At 35.2% G+C, this 26,140-nt stretch overlaps 1 pseudogene; it reads right to left on the bottom strand.

The window, feature by feature from the left end:
• The window catches only part of LOC149224027 (laccase-12-like), a 49,293-nt pseudogene extending 26,694 nt beyond the window's left edge, over positions 1–22,599 (bottom strand).
• Between the last annotated feature and the right edge of the window lie 3,541 nt (positions 22,600–26,140).

The following is a 26,140-nucleotide window of genomic DNA, read 5'->3' as shown; positions in this document are numbered from 1 at the left end:
AACTAAACTAATAAAGTATTTTTGACCCCGATTCTTGAGTCAAACTAGCCGTTGGTCAGGAGTCTCTGCTCTGCCTATTTAACTCGCTCAGCTGGATCTGTTTCTTCAACTTGTCCTGATGATGAACCACACTTGTTGGTTCGAAACACGTCGACAAATGATTTTCCATGTGATTTTCGCCGAAGAATCTCTCTCGAAAGTGAAATACTTTTTTTGAGTGATTACTAAGAGATTTGTTGTGATTTTGATGAAAATGGAAGTCCATTGAGTGGAACCTCTTAATTTGAAAGCTTACCTCCACTTTAGTAATTTTTTTATCTTTTATACGACCCCAGTACAACCCAAGAGTCCATATATTAAGCGTTCCCAAAAATATTTAAAAAATTAACCAATGAGTAGCAATATTTACTCAATAAAAAAAATACCATTGTTTTCTTAATTCGTGAAATTCATCTCAGTATTGCTATCATATGATAGACATTACTATTATAGCATTTCTTTTATCCATTGTTATTAACATACCGGTTCCATAAGAGAAAGAAGAATGTATCATATTCAAATACTTGTGATCAATACTTGTAAATTTTTATGAGCAGTGAAAAATGTACCATGGAAACTTCATTGTAAAATTTCATGAGCATTGAATGATGTGTTCTTATACCTCTTCTATGATTTCATTACACCTATTATTCATCATTAATAATTAAATCATAACACCTATTATTCATCATTAATAATTAAATCATAACACCTATTATTCATCATTAATAACTAGTCGATTGATAAGTATTATGGATGAAAGTCGGTAGTAGTTTATAGGATCGAAAAAGAAAGAAGAATACATTAAATTTTTTGAAACTTCCCAAATAATTTTATGAATGCTAGATATGGAATCTAATTACTAAAAACAAGTCAAGAATATATGTCGGAAACGGTATGAATTACTTATGTGATCCCTAGAATATATGTCGGAAACGGTATGAATTACTTATGTGATCCCTACTTGATGTCGGAAACGGTATGAATTACTTATGTGATCCCTACTTGAGTAATTTCATATTTAATGGGGAAAAGTTATACGTCGGAAAAAATAGATGGAGTAATTATCAAACACTATGACCGAGTTCATGAGTCATGTATCTCACTTTATGTGCCCCTCGGAGTATGTGGAAGGGTTTAGTTTACATTTCTATGTGATAGTAATTGTACAATTGTTTTAGTGAGCAACGATCGTATAAATGGTACTCTCAAAGTTGAAATTCAATATTTTTATATTTAAAATAACTAATAAAAAATAAGTTAATTTTCAACGGGGTGTTCTCCAACCATATTTTTATATGAATGTATTTTTCAATATGATTTAGTTTGAAAATATATATAGATATAGATATGAGGTACTTCGGTAGTATATTATCCTTAAATATTTTCAGCAAAATTTTATACAATGTAAACACAAATATATGGTTGGTAGAGATAGAAATATATAGAGAATGGATTTAAAATTAGGAATAGAGTGAACACTTTCTCATTGTTCAATAACAGTTAAATAAATTACATAGGAGACAAAGAAACAAAGAGTAATAAATAACCAGAGAAAGTCCCAACTGAAATTCAATTAACTGAACAGAATCTAAATTAACTATGACACTTAGCAGACAATGAGATTAATTCTCTCAACACCCCTACTAATGTCAATTGTTACAAGTATTGACACTTACAATGCCCAAGTTCTCTCTTTGAAATTCCTATTCATTTTTTCCCAATGGTTTTGTAAAAATATTTGTAAGGTGATCTTGTGATCCACAAAAATAAAAAATAAAAAGATATCTCTATCATTGACAAGCTCGCAAATGAAATGAAAGTGTCAATATGCTTGCTCTTTTTGTGAAAGACATGTTTTTTGGAAAAAGAAATGACGCAGTTGTTATCACAAAAAATAGAAGTCGACTCCTTTTGAGCATTTGAAAGATCCTTCAAGAGTATTCTTAGCCACATTGCTTAACAAGTTGTTGAAGTTGCATCTACATACTCTACCTCTACAAAAGATATTGAAACAATGGGTTTTTTCTTGGATGCTCATGAGATTAGATTGGTTCCCATGTGAAAATCATACCTTGAGGTAATTTTCCGATCATCTAATCTACCTACATAGTCGCTATTTGTATACCCTAAAAGTGAGAAATCTTCAGAATGTGTGCAGAAAAATTCATAGTCTAGTGTCCCTGCAACATATCTTAAGATCCTTTTTACAACCTTCCAATGGGAATTCTTGGGTGATTCCATAAACCTGGAAAAAAAACTAGCTGCAAACATGATGTCAAGTCTAGTCGCAGTGAGATATAAGAGAATAACAACTAGACTTGTATACAATGTAGAATCAACTGGTGGTCCTTCATTTTATTTTCTTAGCTTGGTGCTTGGATCAATTAGAGTATCAGCTAGTTTGCAATTGATCATTTTGAACTTTTGGAGGAAGTCAGTGGTATTGTTTTGTTGACAAACAAAATTTCGATTAGCAAGTTGTTGAATTTGAATGACTAAGAAGTACTTCATGAACCCTAGATCAAGCATATCAAACTCTATTTGCATGGAATCTTTAAATTCTTCTAACATCATATTACCTGTATAAAGCAGATCATCAATATAAAGGCAAACAATGATAATTTTACCTTCATGAGTTTTGGTATAGAGAGTTGGTTTATGGATGCTTTTGTGAAATCCACTTTTCATGAGGTAAGTGTTGATTCTACTGTACCAAGCTCAGTGAGCTTGTTTCATGCCATATAACAATCTATTCAACTTGTACACCTTATGTTCTTGTCCTAGAACTTCAAAACTAGAAGGTTGATCCACATAAACCTCTTCTTGCAATATGCCATTTAAGAAAGAAAATTTTACATCAAGTTGAAAAACTTGCCATTTATGATAAGTTGTTGTGGCCATAATAGTTCTAATTGTGTCTAACCTTGTTACTAAAGAAAAGGTTTCACCATAGTTCATACCAACCTGTGGTGAGAATCCTTTGAAAGCCAACCTTCCCTTATGTTTCTCAATTTCTCCTTTTTCATTCAATTTGGTCTTGTAGAGAAACTTGACACCAATGTTGGTTTTTTCTTTTGTGAGATCAACTAGTTCCCAAGTCTCGTTTTTCTCTACGGTTATGATTTCCTGATTAATTGCATCAACCCAATGTTTCTCTTTTACTGTCTCATCAAAATTGGTTGGTTGACAAGAAAGGAAGGAAAACACGTTTTAGTGATCAAAGTCCTGCTCATCCTCATATAATTCCCTGATGCTTTGATTTTTCTAATTATTTGCTGAAGATGATGAATCACTGTTGGATTCATTGTTGGAAGATGTGCCATTTTGAGAGTGGTATGGATCTCCATATACCTGCAATCTTGGCAATCATGGTGGATGAACAAGACGATTTAAAGATTTATCAATTTGATCAGGCCAAGATTTATTTTCAAAAAATTTAACATCTCTTCTTAAAACAATTTTTTGGCTACTAGATTGTAGATTCTATAGGCTTTTTATTGTTCATTATGGCTTACAAAGATACCTTTTTCACTTCTATCATCAATTTTCTTTCATAGCTTCTTAGGAACATGTGCAAATGTTATACAACCAAAAATTCGAAAGTGAGATACATTCACCGTCTTACCATCCCAAGCTTCTTAAGGTACTAGATGTTTAACACTGGTTGTTCGAGATTTGTTCAAAACATATACTGCAATAGCAACAACTTCAACCCAATAGTCATTGAAAAACTTCTTTTCACAAAGCATACATGTTTCCATATTCATTATTGATTGCTTTTTCCTTTCTACTACTCCATTCTGTTGTGGAGTGTATCTGGTTTTGTTTTTCATGATGATGCCTCATTGTCGACAAAATGATTTGAAATCATTGGAATTGTATTCTCCTCCTCTCTCTCACCTGAGTATTTTCAAAGGATTTCCACTTTTCTTTTTTTCTTTTGCTTTGAACTCTTTGAATCTTGAGAAAGTATCAAACTTATTTTTGAGAAAATAAATCCATATTTTCCTACTATAGTCATCAATAAAAGTCATAAAATAAAGACTGCCACTAATAGATTGTGTTTGTATTGGGCCACATCTGTCTATGTGGAATAGCTCTAAGGGCTCTTAATTTGCTCTAGTTGAAGATGTAGGAAAGTTGTGTTTTTTATGTTTTGATAGAATATAAATTTCATAGTTACAATGTTTTTCATTCATAACATGGAGACTAGTGACCATACGATTTTTTTGAAGAAGAGTTAAAAGCTTGAAGGGAATATGCCCCTACCTAGAATGCCATAATTCTGACTCATCTATACTTGAGACATTATGTGCAAAAGACTGTGAGAGATTTCGACTTATAAGAGTCAAGGGAAGCATAATATTCTTGGTTTTCTCAACCTTTGTTATCAGTCTTGTATTGGGAGGTTTGTCATAGATATAACATGTACTTGTCCCTTGGAATATTATATCATAACCATGTTCCATTAATTCACCTACACTAATGAGATTATGCTTCAGATGTGGAACATAATAAACATTAGGTATATGTCTCTGTTGATTTTGTTTAGTGAGAGTAGGAATAATACTTCTCGCTTCAACTTTTATATGGGAACAACCTCCAAGAGTAATTTCAGATGTTATGGAAGCATCAATGCAAGAAAGCAGAATTGTGTTCCATGTTATATGGTTGTTGCAGCCATTATCCAACAACCAAAATTCCTCGTTGTGATTGTCTTTAGAAAGATGGTAGGAAAGAAACATGTTTCATAGGATTCTCCTTCATTGTTAGAGATATGGACATTGTTTCTTTGTTGATTTGACTGTTTCTTTCTGCATTCATGTTCATAATGCCCAAATTTCTTGCAGTAATAGCATTAGACATTAGATTTGTTCCATGTTTTTCTTATTTTTGTTTGGTTCTGTGAAGATATCGACTATTCCACTGCATGATGATGTTTTATAGATGTGCCTCTACCTCTAACTTACTTGTTGTTGCCTCTATATTCTTTTCATCTGCCTCTGTCAAGAGAGATTTGTGCTTTGAAAGCTTGTTCCATGGGATCTTCTCCCAAGTTAAGTCACATATCATGTGACAGAAGCAACCCGGCCAATTGTTCTACTGAAAGAGTTGTAAGATCTTTGGATTCTAGAATGGTTGTTACAACCATGCCATATTTATTTGGTAGGCTTCGAAGGACTTTTTCAATGATTTTATGATTTGAAATCGTTTCACCAATAAGTTTGATTTGATTGACAATGCCCATGACTCTGGTCGGTTTCTAACTAAGCCTGTAATGTTTACAATTTAATAGTGTCTTCACTATATCATTACCCTGATATGCAACTTTTTGAATATCCCAAACTTCTTTTGTGATTGATGCGTTGGTTTTATTGTTGAAGATAGAGTCATCGATGGAATTCTATATCCACATTTGGCTCTATGTTCTTTCTTTCTTAGTTCAATAATCACATTCCTCTGATTATTGGTCATAGTTGTCAATTCTTCTTAGGTCAGCTGTACATAGCCATTCTAAAATGTATCCAAAGTTTTCATCTGTAAATACCAAAAACACTTAAAAATATATATATATATATATATATATATTTTTAATGTGAATGTGTGCCTCTTTTTTTTAAATCTTTTTCAAATATCTTGTAAACCTTTTTTGATTAAAAAAAAAAAAAAACAAACAAACAAACAAAAACAAAACTTTGATATAAATATGAAAAAAGCAACCAACTTTGTCATTTCCTTCTTAAAAAGAACTTCCCTTTTTTAAATAAAACTTTTTAAAATGAACTTTCTTTTAGGTTTGTCTTTCTTAAAAAGGGCTTTCCAAGACATGAAACGAATTTTAAAAAATTAAAATGTTTTTTTTTTAATCCTTAGATTTTTTTCCTTTCTTGGAAAAATAAAACTCGAAGACTTTTTGTACCTTCAAAAACCAGTCGACACATGAGAATTTTTGTGGAGGGTTTGAGTGTAGGGTTGATACTGCACCTTTCGACACAGATCACCTGCAAAATGTCCAAGAAATTTGTGTTTGAGTGGTGACTTGATGTAGCTCCTACCGGCGCAGAACTCTTGCCATAATTCGAATAAGAAGTTTCCCACTTTTTGTGGCCGCTTCTTTTCCTTCGAAGTGTAACACTGATATTTTATATAATATCACAACTAATGCTCTGTCGAAGAACATGGACCACGTTAGTGTGGATGACTTTGACTGATTTATCTGTCAACAATTCGTCATTCTCTCCCTGACCTTCAGGGGCTACATAGCAACTAGCTTCTAAGCAGCAACGCTTTCTTCCCAACTGGCTCCTTCTCCTCGACTTCTGTTGTTTCTCTACGAGCACAAAAAAAAATATGAAATGTTGCTCTCCATAGAGTCTTATGCAACCTCGTCCTTTGATACGATGACAATGAATGCAGAGGCAGAAATACACAAAGAATACACAAAAACATGGATTTAAAATTGGGAATGAAGCCAACAACTTTTGTCATTATTCAATAACAATTAAATAAATTATAAATTATATAGAAAACAAGGAAATAAAGAGCAATAAATAATTAAAGAAAGTCTCAACTAAAACTCAATTAACCAAACAGAATCTAAACTATGACACCTAACAGACAATGTTTGCAGAGGCAGAAATACACAAAGAATACACAAAAACATGGATTTAAAATTGGGAATGAAGCCAACAACTTTTTCTCATTATTTAATAACAATTAAATAAATTATAAATTATATAAGAGACAAGGAAATAAAGAGTAATAAATAATTAAAGAAAGTCTCAACTAAAACTCAATTAACCAAACAGAGTCTAAACTATTGCACCTAACAGACAGTAAGATTAATTATTTTATTAAAAAATACATTATGTATCTAAATGTATTTATTTTATATTTACAAAAATTTTAATTAAAAATATATGATAGTAAGAAAAGAAAAAAAGTTGAGAATAACATAACAAAGTTCATCATATCATGTGTGAAAAATCAATTTGAATGAGGAGGATTTTAAAGATTCTATATATATATAAAATTGTATTAATTCATATTTATATATTTTTTTAATTTGAATACTTTAAAAATAGTAAAAATGGTATATTATATTTTTTTGACTTATAAATTAAATATTATTAAAAACATTAAAAATTAAGATATTTATAGTGCAAAGGAAATCCTCTATTTGTTAATATTATTTAGATATTTTAAATTATAATAAAAAATAATATAATTAAATTTTATTATTATAATAATAAATGACAATTAAGTTCATGAGATTTTGAATTGACTGTGAATAAGTGCATTGTTAAAGAACTTCTTGCAATAGGTTAATTCGATTTCAACCCTTATTATTTATGAATAAAGGCATTGTTAAAGAACTCTTTGCAATAGGTTACTAGTTCAAATACCCTCTAATTTTAAACCTGTAACCTCTTAAAAAGAAACACATGCTCTTAACCATTAAGCTCACTCAAGCTATATTCCATATTCTTTTTATTATAATATCAATGGAAAATTTTGAATTTCAATTAAAAATATAAATGAAATCTAAAATTAAAATTAAAAATAAAATAAAAAATGGAAAAACCCTTTAGGAGCGTTTGGCCTTGCTAACTCAAACATACTTCCCAGATCAAACAACATTATTTAATATCTATGATGTAAGTTAGTTTTAGTTAACAAAAGAGTATGCTTTTTGTGAGAAATTTCCACGAGATTTGAACCAAAACAATTTCCTTTGGGACACTTTTCCAAGCCAAAACTTCAACCAAATGTTGCATGAATAACTTATTCCTAATATGAAATGAACACCCATTGGCTCAAGCAATCCAATGAGCACATAATTCTAAATTTCTGCGCTGTAACACGAAAGATATATTTGGTCCATTTACAATTTAAGCACACCACTTTCATTTTCAATGCATGAAAGTTTAATTGAACCATTCTTTCACGCATTTAAATAACAGGGTCTTCACATTCCATTCCTTCAACTATTATCACCACAATTGTTCCACTTTGCGGTAGCAGGAATATGAACCTCAGTTTTACCTTCAATTTCAGTTGGGCGTGCACGTATTCACCTGTCGGAGAGCCATCAAACAGAACTTTAGTTTGAATAACATAACTTCAAAACCTCTGTATAAGAAATTGGATTTATGGATAATTGGTCCATGTTGAAATTTAATTCTCTCGATCTATCAGTCCTTTCCAACAAAATCGATTAGCGCATTCAGAAACGCAACCTAATACCTCAAAAGTTTTGAAGACTCCACACAGTGTTCCACTAAAAGAAAATAACCAATACACCTCCTTCCAATCACTTTGTTGGTTGATCAATCTTCAACTGCTCTCCGAACAAGAAACAATTATGATAGAATACAATTCTATACAATGTATTTTACATGGTTGAATAAATATAATAGTGAATCTACAGATGTAAGTAATCTAGTTTTAGTTCACTAGCTATGTAGTATCAGTTAATTGTTTCATGCAAATGGAGATTAGTAAAACTCATGCATGCACCTGTAAAGTTCTTTTTTGGTGATAATACTAAGGTTTCTATCCATGACTCTACTTACTAGTATAATTAAAGTAGAATTAAGTGTATGTATCTCCAATACCCCTATGAAGCACTAATAAGGAAAACACAATGAATGGGTTGAAGCCTTATACAATACCTATTTTAAAATGAATTTAATTAACATAGACCAACTAGAAGAAGATAAAATAGGGAAAACCACATGAGAGAAAAACCCCCCTCAAAATACAATACTAAAAAAAATATAGCTGCTAAGCATTTGTGTCCTTCACCCTTAATGCACTCTCACAAAAAGTGAAACTTCTACTCAATGAAAGTCTTCATGAAGATATCTACATACTATTTAGAAGTGGGAGAGTATAACAAGTTGATGACACCATCATGTACCAATCAATGAATATAGTGCTTATGGATCTTGATGTATTTTGTTTGTTGTCATTGCATTGGATCTTTGCAAAAATTTAGTGTGCTTCCATTGTCACACTAGATGATAGTTGGGTGATGAAATATGATACCAAGCTTAGTGACAAAGTTCTAAAACCAAATGGACCAAATGGCAATGTTGACTACGCATTTGTAATCAGCCTCTACCGATGACAAAGAAATCATGGATTGCTTTTTGTTGGACCAACAAATGGAGCCAAAGCCTAGACTAAGAACATATCCTGAAGTTGACTTATGATCAATGTTATTTCTAGCTCACTCTAAATCAATGTGGTCAATGAGATCCAAATTACATCCTATTGCATAATGAATCCCATAGCTAATGGTTCCCTAGACATATTTGAGTATGTGTTTCAGATATTTGCAATGCAACTCATGTAGCTCTTGTATGTATCTAGAAATTACACCTACTTCATATGAGATATCAGGATGAGAGTGAGTGAGATAGAGGAGACTCCACACAAGCTCTCTATGCACGGTAGTTGTTGGCTTGTAGCTGGTCATGTGAAGGTGAACTAAGAGATCTGTAACATACTTGGACTAAGAAATTTTGATCCCTAAATTATTCTAGTTGATTTCTAGTGAAGGGAAGGAGTGTAATAGACCCATATTTGTCATGGGAAACTTTCCATGCAAGGAAATTTTGATAGTAGCAATGGATAAGGTTGAATTACTTGTGATTAGTAGATCATCTACATAGATAACTATAATCAATAGAGAGTTAGATGTTCTTAGCATATAATACAAAATATTAATAGAGTAAATAGTAATCCATGTTAACATAACATCATCTACATGTCTACTTGAGTCCATAGAGAGACCTCTTGTGTTAGCAAACTAAAAATGAAATATTTATGTTCCCATTTAGTTACTCCATATAAATTTTCTATTTGAAATCACCATGAAAAAATACATTCTTCACATCCATATGGTAAACATCCCACCTTCTTACTACTGCAATTTCAGGAATTAACCAAATAAAGCCTATTTTAGCCATTGGAGCAAAGGTTTCATCATAATTGATGTCATAAACTGGTTGAAATCATTTGGACACCAACCATGCTTTGGATGTACTCACAAGTCCATTTGTTGTTTTCTTTTTCCTATAGAGCCACTTGCATTTGAAAATATTATCATATGAAGGAAGTCGAACCAAGTTAGAGGTTTCATTCTTAGTGAGGGAGTTGTACTTCTTGTCCATAGTTTATTTCCAGAACGGACTCCTTGTAGCTTATGTGTAATTTTGAGGCTCAAATGGTAGATCCATGTAACAATGCATGGGAATAATTGGTTCTATAGTTGTGAGTGTATGAGGTGCTTCTTCAAATCAAGATATGATGGTAGGATCATCCAAGAGATCACTCATGAGGAGCCAATTATGTGTAAAAAATGCTCAGGAATATGAACCTTTGCATGCATTCTCATGATATTCTAAATCAACTTTAGAACTCATAATTGAAATATGATATGAATGAAATATTGCATCATCTTTTATATCTACTTCAAGAGGAATCATATAATTTTTTATATGTTGTTCCTTAGATGCATGTAGGGGACTTTCTTCAAAGTAGACACTCCTCTTAATGAAGGGATTTTCTATTGAAATATTTAGCAATATGTATCCTTGTACACCATCTAGATATCCAAAAAATATGCATTCTTTGCTTTGAAGCTCCAAATATTTCCTTATTTTATAGGAATGTGGGCCCATATTTGAGATCTAAAAATGTGGAAATGTGTGACTTCTAATTGCGTGGCACTCTATGCTTAAAAAGGTGTTTTCCCTATACCATATCTATGAGGAGACACATTTTGTATGTAGGAAGCATAGTTGATTGCTTCAACCCACAATTTGGAAGGAAGAGACATTCCATGCAATATGCAACTAACTGTATCTTTCAAGGATATGTTCTTCCTCTCAGCTACCTTATTCTATTATGAAGTGTAAGGAACTATATGCTGCAATTGTATTATTGCCTCATCACAAAAATGTTGGATATTCCTATTGACATACTCCCCCTTATTATCTATATGTAGTATATGCATCATATTTCCTTACTTCTTCTCTACATGCACATTGAAAATATTCAAATGCTCAAACACTTTATATTTCAGTTTGAGAAATTACAGCAATGCACATCGTGCAATCATCTATGAATGTGAGTACATATATGGCCTTACTTATGGAAGTATTTGGAAATGAACCCATAAGATCATTGTGAACAAAACATAAGGGATATTAGGTCCTCCATGGATGTCCCTACCCAAACTTTTCTTGTGGATGCATTTGAAGATCACATTATTCACAAATTCGTCAAACATTTCTCTGGTAGGTAAGCATTTCACTATCCCTTCTTTTCTAAGTTGTTACATGTAATTGAAATTTAATTTTTTGAACCTTTCATGCGAAATTCTACTTTCACCATTTGCATGAATCAATAGTAAAGTCGAATCTAATTGAAGAATAAATTCAAAAGTAGTGTATAAATGAGATTAATGATTTACCTTACCAATTGCAATTTTTGAGTTATCTAGCATGTTTTTGCTTTCAAATCTTCTTTCGGTATCATTATGTTTCATTTGATACATGGAGAGAATACATAATGAAAGCTTTGGAATATGCATGACATTCTCAAAATTTCAATCTCAAAATCTACCCTCCCATGTCTAGTTGCCTCTACTAGAGAATCATCTCTCATTAGAATAGGAGGACCAACATATGGTTTTAAAGATGAGAGAGCATAATTTGTGGCTTCCATGTGATGTGAAGTTGTAAGATATAGATCCATGCATTAGGAGAAGAACGAATAGCAATTAATGCATGTGCATTTCTTCTTTTTTTAGGTGCTCTTTCTCCCTTATTATTCTTGGCACTCTCTAGAATATAGTCACCAAGATTGTTTTGTTGAAGATTTTACACCATCATTGAGATCAATTATATGCTTCATGCATAATGAATATGGATGGTAATCATTATTGTAATAGCTTCATTTTGGTGTCCCCTTCTTTCCCTTCTTTTCATTTGAGCTTGTGGATTTATTTGGAGGTTTGATATTCCCTCCCTTTCTTGGATCTGGTTCTTTTGCTTTTCCTTTTCCTTTAGATTTCAAGTTTTCCTTGCCTCTTTCATGTACAAAAAGTGGTTGAGATTTTGAAATTTTCAATGTTCCCATTTTATAAGCTTATCATACTCATGTATCAGGGGCTCAATAAAAGTATTCAGTGCTGGTATCTTCCATGTTGCTCCTATTGTGACCCTAATAGTGTGAAAAGTGGTGACAAATATAACATATTGTGGACTTAGTTTTGGTAATATCATAAGAAATAATTAGCTTTCTTTCTTGGATTTGTCAATTTTTCATTTTTTCAACTAGAGTAACAAGCCTTGGAACCTTGTGAAGAAATATTGAATTCTTTCAAAACTATTTGGATCTAATGAGTTCAACTCATTTTCAAGGATGTGACCTTGCATCTTCTACTACTTCCAAAAGAGCATCTCCAAAGTGGTCCAAACATTATTTGGAGTGGTGCATGCTTTGCTATGAACAACCATTCGGGAGAAATTGATACGCATAAGAGACCAAAGGCCTTGTCCATGTAATTGAATCATTTTCAACTGCATTATTTTATTCAATCTTTGTTGTCATGGCTATCCTATAGAAGACTCTACCTATGAGCCTAAATATGATCTTTAGCCTGCATTCAAAATATTTATATGGTGTAATAAATTCAAAATGTGGAAGCTTCATTCTTTCTTATAGCTCATTCAATGTCTGTAAATAGATAGTTTATGTTCCTTTTTCCTATATTCTTTGTGTTATAATTTTTATAGCACCATTTACCACTCTTAGTATTTGTGATGCTTTGTTTATGGCCTAGGGTAAGCCCTCCTTCCAGACTTGGTCCAAATATATAAAAAAACAGTGTTTTATTCCCTGTACGCTACTTTACCTTGAGCTAAAAGCGTGTACACACGGGTTAGACAATACTCAACCCACGTATATGTATTAAAACACTTAAAAAAAATAAATTTCCTTAATTATGGGCGGAGTTCACGGGTTTTACCTATTGACTACCTCCTATTGCCCGTGGCCAAACTGTTTTCCAACTAAAAAACTAATTGGGAGAGGTATAAATAGACTCTATGGGAAGGCCTTAAAGAGGAGAAGAGATAGAGTTATTATACTGAGATTATCCCTTACTGAGTATGATGAATCCCTGTGCCTCATGCACTTCCCCAAGCTTTAGGAAACCCTTGTTTCATGGTGTTGGTGATGGAAGAAGCTTGTTGAAGGTTGGGTTAGGATGAATCTGGAGGACAATTCTGCTTAGAGCCAGAAGAAGAAGACTCAGGTGAATTCTCTCCATGTTATTTATAGCTTACTGCAATAAAAGAAATGTTGTCTTGTTTCTAAAATTAACTATGTTTATGTGTCAAATTATGTTTTAAATCATATATGAATGCCGTTTTGATGTATTATCAATCATTTGTTTATATGATATAAAGTTAATTTCATGAATATGCTTTAATTCTAGACTGCTATGTATGTTCTAATTGAATGATTTTCAGGTTTGAAGAACATCAGGAGTTGCAGAGGGTCTGAACCTTGCGGGACCTACTTGAATGAAGGAAATCTGGGTACGGTCACTCTTACGTAGTTTGATAATATAAGCATATTTCCTGAGTTGTATGAACATTTCTTGTTGTAGTTTTCTTCTGCTCTGTTGGGGTTCTAACCCAAAGCCCTAGGGTGCTTCCGCTCAAAACAATAATACCATGTGAAATTGTAGTTGAACCTGCATAGGCTGGATCTAGCTAGAAAATAATAAACAAAACATGTAATTAGGAAACAAGAGATAATTGAGATATGAATAATTAATGGATTTCATTCATGTACAAAAGAAACGAGAGAATACCATTCCATACAATATACTCTACATGGTTGAACCAATATGGTAGTAAATCTAGAGGGATGTTAACATGCATTGAAGCATCGAGGGAATATTGAAGTCTAAAATGAGTCTCCTAAAGAAAATAATAAAATTGTAATAAAAATAATAAATTAAGAGTTATGAATTTTTAATAGAAAAGAAAGAAAACTACATTTTTTTGTTGTATGTTTTTCTTATCTCCTTGCTAGTTTACTCAAATTTCACATGTACACACTTGTAGGATGCAGAATTAAATTTCATATCCAACGAATACCCACTTTGTATAATTTTGAGTAGATACACACCAAGAAAAAATAAAAATACATAAAAACAAAGTGTGTTTTTCCTGCCCCTACACTAACCGTGTCGGACCTTTTAGCACCAAGTTGTCATAGGGTCAATTCCAAACATATTTTTCACGTATTTTGGTTTTTTCTTGGTGTAGATATACTCAAAAGTATGCATATTGTGTATTCATTGGATTCAAAATCTAATTCCACAACCAATGAGCGCACACACTTGAAATTTGAGTAAACCCACAAGGAGATAAGTAAAAAATATGGTTAAAAAATAGTTTTCTTTTCCCTCCAAAAATACTCTCCTTTGGGGATGACACCATCATCTTGAATCCAATTAGTTCTCTTAATGTTGGTTTTCTTAGTACATTTATCATTTTCAGGTTCATTCCTGACCTCAAAATTCCGTTAATGGAAAACTGACACATAATGCTAGTTAACTAACTATGCAGTCATAAGTGAACATTCTCATGCAAGTCAAGAATGGTAGAAATCATGCTTGCAAATGTTACTTGATGATAATAATGAGGTAGTCATGCATGAATCTACTCACTAATATAATTGAAGTAAAGCTAAGTGTATTTTATCTCCAATAACATCATTCCAATTTGCATTAAAAATAGTGAAATGAACGCACAAAAGCACCAGTCACTTGAATATAACAGGTAACTATGAAGGTCAAATTATATGCTTCAAAACAATTTTTCCTCAATCCATAATAATTTATTTGTAAAATTATTGTTAGTTCATTTCATATTAAACTTTTCATGTGATCGCTGATATTTTTTTGTTTATAAACCTTTATTTGCAAGTTGAACATTTTTTTTCTCTAGGGCATAAACCTTCAATTGCAGCTCCAATGATGAAACTCCAATTGTTAAATTACACAATTTACATCAAGAACCATGTGCTCAAAATTCCCACCATGAAGATTGGTCTCCTATAAAATTGAAAAACCATCGATGGGTATATTGACTGAAATACTTGTAAATACTCAAAACCAAAATAGGCATAAAAAAACTATATTAAGGAAAAAAAAATGGATTAAGCACTAAAATATTAATCTTTTTTTAAAATTTATTTGTACACTTCAAAATTCTGTATTTCTAATGGGTTAAAGTGGGTTAAAAATTTTCATTACTTTCAGATTTATTATCACTGCCAACAGGTAGGTTATATTGTCTTTGTTTCTTATACTACCAAACAAGTAGTTATATTATTTTTGTTTTATTGTGAAAACAAACTTTGACTTTTTGTTTTATAAAAATTGCCAAAGTTTTCTAAAGTTTTCTAAAAATTATGCATTGGAGGAAAATTTCCTCAAGATTTACAACGACCAACCTTTTTCATTATGAACTTATTATATGGTTTTGCCAAAAATATTTCCTTTCCCAAAAGTACCATGACTAAGTCACCAATCTAAAATTATTTTTGTCTCCTCTTCATGTCCACCTGCTGTTTATTTTTGTTTCTACTTTCATGTAGTTGTCGCTTCACCCTTTCCTTTAACTCTTGCCTAATTGCAAAATCTTCTTCTACAACACTTCTAAATTCTTGATTACCCAAATTTCACAATTCATAAACACCTCTAGGATTAATTCCATATAAAATTTTAAATGGAATCATACATGTACTCATGTTGGGTGAATCATTATAAGTGAATTCATCTTAGGCAAGCACTTGATCCCATTGTTTGGGATGATAACTTTCAAACTCAGAATATTTCCTAGACTTTGGTTCACCATTTATGTTGACCATTGATCTGTGACTGATATGATGAACCAAAATTGAAATTAATGCCTAGATTCCTCCATAATGTCCTCCAAAAATGGCCCACAAATTTGGTATGCCTGTGTGACACAACACTATGAGGGAATCTATGTAGTCTCACAGTTTCTTTGAAAAATAAGCTTTTCGAATTAGTTGCATCAGTGGTTTTAGTACATGTAATAAAATGTGCCATTTTTGAAAAGATGTCCATAATAACAAAGATGGACATTACCTCCTTGAGTTCGAGATAACCCAATAACAAAGTCCATGTTGATTGAATCTAACAAATTAACAAATTAAGGCAATGGTTGATTTAACCCAATGTTATGACTTCTTATTTTTGCCTGCTAACAAATTTTGCATCTCTCCACAAATCTCTTCACACTAGCTTGCAGGCATAGCCAATAGTAAAATGAATTTAACATGGAAAATTTTGTATTAGTCCTAAAATGTCCATCCAATCCTCCACTATGTTTTTCTTGTATCAAATAATTCCTTATAGATTTTTATATGTTGCATATGCTTCCATGACATCAACATCATTCTCATACATTTCTCTGATTTCATCAAATCATATAACATGAAACTGAAATTCCTAGAATTAAATTAATCCTACATAATGTGTCTTCAACTTTATTTGAAGAACCACTAGTGTGCTTAGTTATAGAAGTAAAATTTTCTAAAAAACCCACCCATTTAGCATGCCTCTAGCTAAGTTTTGACTAACTGTTTATAAACTACAATGCATGATTGGTAGTCAATACACTACTACACCAAGGGCACTTTTAAGACATTTTTTTAAGACAAAAGAAATCTTTTGTCTTAAAAAATATTTTTTTATTTTAGTTATTTTACATTAAAAATTAATATCAATTGATTTGTCTTAAATATAAGCTTTAAGACAAAAATAGGTTGAGACAAAAATATTTTAAGACAAAACTTTATATTTAAGACAAAAATAGTTTAAGACAAAAATATTTTAAGACAAAAGTAGTTCGAGACAAAAATATTTTAAGACAAAACTTTATATTTAAAACAAAAATAATTTAAGACAAAAATATTTTGAGATAAAACTTTATATTTTAGACAAAAGTAGTTTGAGACAAAAATTTAAAGACAAAACTTTATATTTAAGACAAAAATAGTTTAAGACAAAAATTTATATTTAAGACAAAAGCATTTTGAGACAAAAATATTTTAAGACAAAACTTTATATTTAATACAATGACCACTTTCGATCAAACCTATGTTTAATACAATATTTCACTTCGAATGAAAATGGAGAGCGGAGCGCTTAGGGTTTGACATTGCTCTACAACTGGAAGACCTTCACAAACATCCGTTCTGCCATTAACCTTCAGCCATAAGGCAGCTATAGCACAATAAGGAACAACTATCGCGCAATGGAACCCCCTCAGGGGGAGGACATGATGCCTCCCCCCGCTGATATGGAAAATAACCTGCGACAGACTGAAAATGTCAGGATGGACCATCCAGAAGATACAGCAACAGAGAATGAAAGTACGCTAATGAATAACAACACAAATGAAGAACCATGAGTGACGTCAAACACCTACAAGTTGGTAGCAGTTGACAGACCCAAAATCGAGCTCCCAAGTCAGTGCATCAACACTCAGATCCAGTTTATGAGGGATCATGCTTTGATAGGAAAGTTCATAGGCCTTTGGCCAATGGAGAAAGCTTTGCACGGCTGGATCGCAGCCAAATGGAAGCCAAAAGGGCACATAACACTGCAGTTAGGGCCTAAGGGCTTCTTTACTGCCATTTTCAATTGTCTGGAGGACCAAAACAGGGTATTGGATGGAGGACCATATTTCTTCAATGCAGCAAGGCTATACCTAAGAGGATGGATCGAGCGCTTTAACCCAGAAAAAGAAGATCTGAGCTAGGCCTCAGTGTGGTTGCGCCTTTATTCTCTCCCTCTGGAGTATTGGGACAAAGACTCTTTGCGAGACATTGGGAATGGTTTAGGCGAATTCATCAAAGTGGCAGAGGAGACAAAGCTGAAGTGATACACCTCCTATGCGTGGATCTGTGTATACATGCACCTCAACAAAGCTCTCCCGGATGCGGTAAGCCTCTACCATGATGATTATGAATGGTTACAAACAATAGATTATGAGAATGTACCATTCCGCTGTCGAAAATGCCACGTCCTAGTCCATTTATTCTGAGACTGTCCCTCCAATATGAAATCCACGACCACCCCTTTAGTGGATAAATCCGACAAGGATGGGTTCACAAAAGTTCCCAATCACAAAAAGACCCATAAAAATCTCTCTACCTCAGTCAAAAAACCTGTCACCAGCACCTCCTTGCCTTTAACAAGCAACAACTTTGAAATCCTGCTCCAGATAGAGGTTCATATTTTAGATAATCAGAAACAACTTAAAGCCATTCCTAAGACTTCCACCCATTCTGCTCCATCAAGCTCAAAGAAAGCCCTCACTTCTAAGCGACCCGCGAACACCAAAACACCCTCTCCCAGTAACATGTAGAAAAGGACTGCTCAAGGTATGGAGGTAGATAGCACTCAGATGCAGCTCACGATTGTAGATGATACAGAGGCAGAGCAAGAAACAGTACAACACATGGAAGAGGAACCAAATAGCTTCGACATCAGAGATCTAGATATACTGGGACTTGAACACGCTTGTAAGAAAATGGAATATGACAAAATTCCTAAGCGACAGCTAGAGAACTTGGAAGTAATTCTCTCAAGAGCACAAAAGCAAAGATCATTAGGCGTCCAAACTAGTAGTCAGTGGGATGGAAGAAATATCTTCAAAGACAACAAGAAATGAGGACGGAAAACCGATCTTCAGAGAACCATTCGCATAGGGGAGATGCTGGTGGAATCTAGAAGATACTCCAAGCTCACCAAATATTATAATCCCCTTCCCAATTGTGAATCATGAAGCTCATCTCATGGAACATCAGAGGGCTCAACAGCTCGGGGAAGGGACGATTAATAAAGAGCATGCTACAACAGGAAAAGCCTCAAATTCTCTTCTTGTAGGAGACCAAGTGTAATTCCATAACGTTGGATCAGATCCTTGCGAAAGCGTGGCCAAGAAGCAAAGAAGTGGTGGTGGAATCCATGGGAGCCTCAGGAGGGCTAGCCATCATTTGGGATGATAGAGCTATAACACTTACCAACATACATGCCAGTAAGCACTTTATTCAGGCCAACTTTCATTTAACAGGGAAAAATGTTCATGGACACTTAACTAATGTCTACTTCCCCCAGGAGGCAACAAACAAAGTAGACAAACATTGAACACCCTAACTCAGATCAACTCAGAAAGATCCCACCCACTTTGGATCACAGGAGGGGACTTCAACATGATTACAAGATTGAAGGAAAAAAGAGGAGGACGGATCAAGCTAGACTGTGAAAGCACACACTTCAAAAACTAGATTCATAACAACAGGCTTATAGATATGGAATTCAACAATGGCGTTTATACTTGGAACAACAAGTGTGCAGATGCCCACCAAATTGCATCTTGATTAGACAGATTCCTGATCTCTGATAACGCAATACATCTTGGCAGGGATCTCTTGGCCTCTATATTGCCACTCTCTGGCTCGGACCATTGGCCTATTAGGCTTCACTGGCAAATACCAGGAGATAATGTTTGTAGGCCCTTTCGCTTTGAAGCCTTTTGGCTGAATCACACTGATTTTCATAACCTGATAACAGAGACATGGAGAAATTTCACACCACCAAAAGGCACAAAAATGTACAAGCTCCAACAAAAGCTAAAACATATTAAGGAAAAAATGAAACAGTGGAATTGCTTTACCTTCGGCAATATCTTTCAGGCGCAAAACACTCTTGAACAAGAAATGCAAAAATTACAGCAGAGAATCATAGTTGAAGGCAGATCCGAAATCATAGTAGAACAGGAACGTCAACTACAAATACAGATCTTAGAAAGAGCAAGACAGGCAGAGATTCTTTCGAGACAAAAATCGAGGATCCGATGGCTTAAAGAGGGTGAACACAATGCAAAGTTCTTCCACCATACCACTATCCAATGGAGAATGCACAAGAACATTACTCTCCTCCAAAATCGACAAGGGGAACATCTAGAGAAGCATGAAGATATAGAACAGGAACTCCTCACCCACTTTCGAAGGATGCATAAGGAAACGGAGACTGATCGGCTGCCAGCTATAGAGAAGATCATCAAGATTATTCCTAAGATCGTAACTAAGGAACACAATCAAATACTCCTCACGATTATTTCTTTATAGGAAGTGGATACAGCTATGCAACAGCTCAAAGTTGGGAAAGCACCCGGACCAGACGGCTTCACTTCGGACTTCTTTCACAACTTTTGGGATCTAATCAAGGAGAAAGTCTAGCAAGTAGTTGAGGAGTCCAGAGTTAACAGATGGATGCTTCCATCCTTGAATTCCACCTTCATCACCCTCATCCCTAAGGAGGAGAACAACCAAACTCCGGACAAATTCTGACCTATTGCACTATGCAATGTATTGTATAAAATTGTCTCCAAAGTGATCGCCACACGCCTCAAGCCCCTGCTTCCTCTTCTTATATCACCGGAGAAATCAGGTTACGTGGAAGGAAGGCAGATCACTGATGGCATAATTCTGCCTCATGAAATCATTCACTCCCTAAATCAAACCAAAAAGGCAGGTATGCTCCTAAAAATCGACCTCTCAAAAGCTTTCGATACTTTAAGCTGGAAATATATTCATGGGAGCGCGCATCTGGTGGAGATGGCTCTCGAACACATATACTCCTTGGTCAATCCTCTAGACAACTAAGTATGCTCATAAACCAGTGGATGATTTAATTTGGCTCAAAGAAGTTAGCACAGGCTCTCTAATTTGGAATGCTACCAAAAAACATAAAGATCTAATCCAACAACATAGTTTTTGGGAAATCAGGAATGGAGATAATGCAAGGTTTTGGGAGGACTCCTGGCAGCAAATACCAAAATTGAAGGACCTACTCATTCCCCACCAGCTTTAGGATTGGGTAGAGCAACCGACGATCAAAGTAAATCAACTTTGGGAGGAGGTTCACAATCAAGGTTATAGGCAATGGTTATGCTCGAACCTCATTCTTGGGCAAGCCACGCAATCCATCAAAGATAGCCTGGATACAGAACTCTCAAATAGGAAAATTCGCCAATCAGATAAGAAAGACATCATTAGATGGGGTTATGAAACGAGAGGTACCTTCACTTCCCAGGAAGCATATCATATAATACTAAGGGACCATACTGTCAAGGATATCCTCTGGCACAAAGTTTAGGAACCACCAATTTGGCCAAAAATCTCCACCTTTCTCTGGTTGCTGTGCCAAAATAGAATCCTTACTTGGGATAATCTAAGGAAATGGAGTTTTCACAGACCTTCCATCTGCCCAAATTGTAAACAAGCAGAAGAAACTAAGGAACATCTCCTAAACTCATGTCTGTTAGCTTCAGATGTCGAAGAGATGGACGAAATAAGGAGAATTCAACCAGCACTATTCGTTCTTGGGCACCTCACCCTTATAAAATAAAAATCTTAAATGCCTTATGGAAGCTAATACCAGGTTTCCTCATGTGGACAATCTAGAAAGAGAGAAATAGTCGCATCTTCAAATACCATTCCTCTCCCATAGAAGTTTTATGGATCAATATATGTCAAAACATACGAGAAACCTTGATGCTCCAAACGTGGCTTGATGATGATTTCCCATCCACACCACAAAACAAAATATATGGCTGAACTGGAACCATGAGCAGGTTCACCTAAGGAAAATCCCTCCCTCTGGAGATACACCTAACAAATGGAATCCACCCCCACCACACATGGTACTGCTCAACTTTGATGGAGCGTCAAAGGGAAATCTAGGTAAAGCAGGATTTGGGGGAATATTTAGAAATCACAAGGGCAATGTTCTCCAAACATTCACAGGGTCAATAGGTTGGGATACAAACAACTTAGCCGAATTAAAAGGAATTTGGCAAGGACTTCTCCTGGCTTAGAACAATAGATTCTTCCCACTCATAATTGAAGGGGACTCTCAGATCTTAATTAACATGATCAACCAGATCTTATAGGGAACTCCAGTACATAAAGTGGGTAGCATTTGGAGATTGGCGGAAAGGCTAGAACGGATAGAACAGTGGCTACTCATTCATAGACCAGTTACCATCAGGCACACTCGTCGGAATGGTAACAAAGTAGCCGACCTCCGTTGAAAGTGGTAAGACTCATCATGTAGGAGCTCTTAGCACTATAGCCAATACTCATCAATTGCAGGATTTCAATGATCTAGTGCAAAAGGAAAGGGAAAATGCAAAGGAAATGCAACCGGATGTGGGTGTCAACAACGACATTTAAATGACAAGACGGATCGCCGGTAGGTTGGGAAGCCATCTGGCTAAGTGCTTCGTCCTGAGAGCTCACCGCAGATGGATTAAAAACACCTTGCAGGTGACATTTATTGACTTTGAAAGCTGTGATGAGCTCACCTCCTTCAACACCATGGCCCCTGCAAACTGTTTTGTTACTCCTCCCCTTCTCCATGGTGTTCATCCTCCGCAAGCGGCTGAACTATGTTTCAGAACTGCTATAGGTAGTCACTGCCTAATTCTCCCTTGTTAGGATTTTGGTAATGGTTTTCATTTTTCGCATTCCCATCATCGTCTTCTTTATTATGGTTCACCCACCCCTGCTCCCACTCATCTTTGCCTTCATTCCAATTCTTGCGCTGTCAATTCAGCCATGGCTTGCCTCAAGCACCGCATGCACAGTAGGTGTGGAGGTTCGCGTGGAGGTTTTAACCGCTCGCGAGCTTCTACCAGTTCCACCTCTGACTCCCCAGACTCAACTACTGAATTTCCCAACTCGCTCATTAACCCCACTCATAGCTACTCGAATACCAGAAGTGGGAGAGGTTGGAGGGACAATGTTGTCCACACTGTGGATCTCCCACTCCCTCCTCTTTCTGGCCCTCACAGCACACAATTTCGTTTCTGCAGTTCACTAAACATGCCTACAATCACTGCTACCATCACAATTTCTTTCAAGGAAGAGTCTGCAATGCAATCTACTTTGTCCAGTCATGGGAACAAGCAGAACAGGGAAGCGACAGGTAGTCATGGGATCAGCAACAAGCAGCAAGGTGAAAGCAGTAAGGCTCTGCATGACAATGATAAAGTTGGGGATGCTAGTAAGCGACAGATGGATGCTGAAGGCACTGTAGATGCTCCAACTGTTCAAGGTTGCGGAGCGTCTGAAGAGGATGATGATTGGTATCAGTTTTCCTACTGAATTGAGGAAGAGCCAGCTCCGGAGGAACCACCAGCCTAACATGTGGCCTCATGCAAAGGTCTTCGGCTCCTAGGTGGATTCGTCTCACTTTTTGTGGTTTTTGGTCTCTCGCAAAGGTGTCTGGCTTCCAGGCAGATATGTTTCTATGATTCGTGGTTTTGTGGTCTGGATGTGTTCTTTCTTCACGCCAAGTGTCTTGAATTCTTTGGTTGACTCTCTGCCAGGTGGAAATGGCATACTGTTACTTGGTTATGTCCCTGTCTTTTTGGTTCAGGATTGCATTCCTCTTTGTTCATTTTGGAAAATCAAGGTCTACTTTGAAATAGTTATTCTGGTTCAATGGTTGGTTTCCCCCATAATAGGGGCAATCTTCAAAGCTTCTTGGACTAGTTTCCCCTCTGTTGGGGCAGTCCAATACCAACAGTTGCATTTTTTCATGATGACTGATGCTTAACATCTTTGAGATCAGGTTTCTCTGTAACTTTTTTTGTATTATATTAATAGATCAGTACTACTTTGAAAAAAAAAACCTATGTTTAATACAATTAACAATTAAGACACAAACATACCAATTTAAGATGATATTATCTAATTACAACTGAAAAATTGATTGTGACAGTGTGCCTAAGTCAGCTAGCTTGTAGACAACTATTGTCTTGCGCCTATACTGAGGTTGTTATTTTACTTACCATTCACGTTATCTTATATAAAGACAACGATTTGTTGGGCTCTTTGTTTTGTGGGGGTAGTTGACTAAGAAGAACGCGACAAGTTTTACTGACAAGATTTCTCGGACATCAATTCCTCTTTTGTCCCTTTCATATATGCTGATACGATTAGAGACAACTTGTCTATTGTTGCATTCGGCACTACTACACGGAGGGGGACTTTAAGACAATTTTTTAAGAGAAAAGAAATATTTTGTCTTCAAAATTTCAATATGAGGCGATAGTAAAAAAAGGCAAAGGTAAATGATTAGGGGTCTGTCTACTGGCATTCACTGAGTGGTTGGTTTACCATGGTTGTGAAGTGATATTCAACAAAGGAAAAGCATTCCTGAGACACATAGCCATGGGTCAGGTGAAGTAGATCGGGGTTCATGTGAAGAACCTGTATAAGCTAGATGTGGAAGAATGTGCTACATTAAGCACTAAGGTGGAGAAAGTGAAGGCTGCGATGTCGATGAACTTTGGCACAAAATACTTGGTCATTTGTATCATGGTACTTCGAATATTATAGAACAAATAACCACTTGCCTCTCTAAACGAACACTTAAGCAATAGGATATATGCAAAGGATGTACATTACAAAAGTACATAAAATCCACATTCCATGATCAGGACAACAAAGCACATGCAGTCCTAGAAAGGATCCACTATGATTTTTATGGACCTTTCTCGACAATCTACACTGTCAGACACAAATATTTTGTCACTTTTATTGATGACTTCTCATGGAAGTGTTGGATCTTCTTCACGTGGAATAAAGATGAGACATTCTCTGAGTTCGTAGAATTCAAGACACTAGTTGAAAACAAAGCTAGCAAGAAGGTGAAGGCTCTGTTGTAGAGGCTGCAACACCCTCCAAAATTTTGGCCTGCACTTAAATTTCAGAGCCTACTATGGATATTGTGATCAATCATTCCTTAGTCACTTATTGGTAAGTTGATGATCTCAAGCTCCCCTTTTCAATCTTAAGAGTCATTTATGCTTTTATCTTTAAATAGAATGTGTCATCTTTGGGCATGGGGGTAATCGCTTGTCATGCAAAGGGAGGTTTGTTTTGCTTTAGGGGGAAATATTTATGAGAATGAGACATGTTTAACACTCATTTCACACACTCTTACACAAGTGTCGCCTTTATCCTCCCAAAGTCTATAATCGAAGCCGCACTTGCCGTAAGTTGCCACAAAGGTTGTTGCATTAAGTGAAGTATGTGTTATATGTTCTGGATGGTCTATGTTGTATCGATAAGTTTTCAAGTGTGTGATCGTAGTGAAGTTTTATCACTATTCACATAAGTTCCACTGATCCCACACTTAGCTAAATTTCGGAGTTTCCTTAGCAACGTAGCCTCATCCAACTTTCCTGAACTACACACTTCACATATGTAACCCTCAAGCTTTTCTATTGCTTGTTTGAACCATGCAATGCGCAGAAATACCAACCTCCCTTACCATTCGAAAATGCGCAGTGGTTTCCTCCAGTGTCCTTCCCTCAGCGAGAACCCACTATCTCCAAAAATTGTGCAGTTTTGTCCCTTGACTACCTAGTCTGCCTTGCATCCTGAAATTGCATAGATGTGTCCTCCCAGGGCCTTGTCCCAAGTAGTGCCTTATATCCTAAAACTGTGTAAATGTGTCCTCCCAAGGCCTCATCCCGCAACAGTCACTGCCCGTTGAAACTACACAATTATGTCTCTCACGGGCCATGAAGAAAGATGACATGATAGATGACTCTCAAGAAGCTGAGGAGAGAAATAAGCAGACCAAGAAACCCAAGGTATGATAGAATATTAGGACCGCATGAAGACTCCATCTGATGCATAACCCTTTGGAGGATAGGTATGGAAAACAAAGCACATCGTTTGAAATACACCTCTTAATGTAGCTTAAAAGTTTGCTTATCATTGTCGTATCATTCCATCTTCAATGACATTCATGGTTGCAAGAACTGAAAGTCATTCCATGTGTTTTATCTACGTGTCTTGCTCCCTTTCACTTTTTTATTACATAGCTTGGAAGATGAAGAGTATTACCACTTGTTTATTTAAGCTACCGAGGTTGTGACCAACA

The sequence above is a fragment of the Pinus tabuliformis genome, chromosome Q, assembly GCF_031772625.1.
Source record: "Pinus tabuliformis cultivar Carrire ecotype Pingquan chromosome Q, CPIR1, whole genome shotgun sequence".
Lineage (NCBI taxonomy): Eukaryota > Viridiplantae > Streptophyta > Pinopsida > Pinales > Pinaceae > Pinus > Pinus tabuliformis.
Note: the sequence above shows the minus strand (reverse complement) of the source record. Positions and strands in the feature narration are given on the sequence as shown.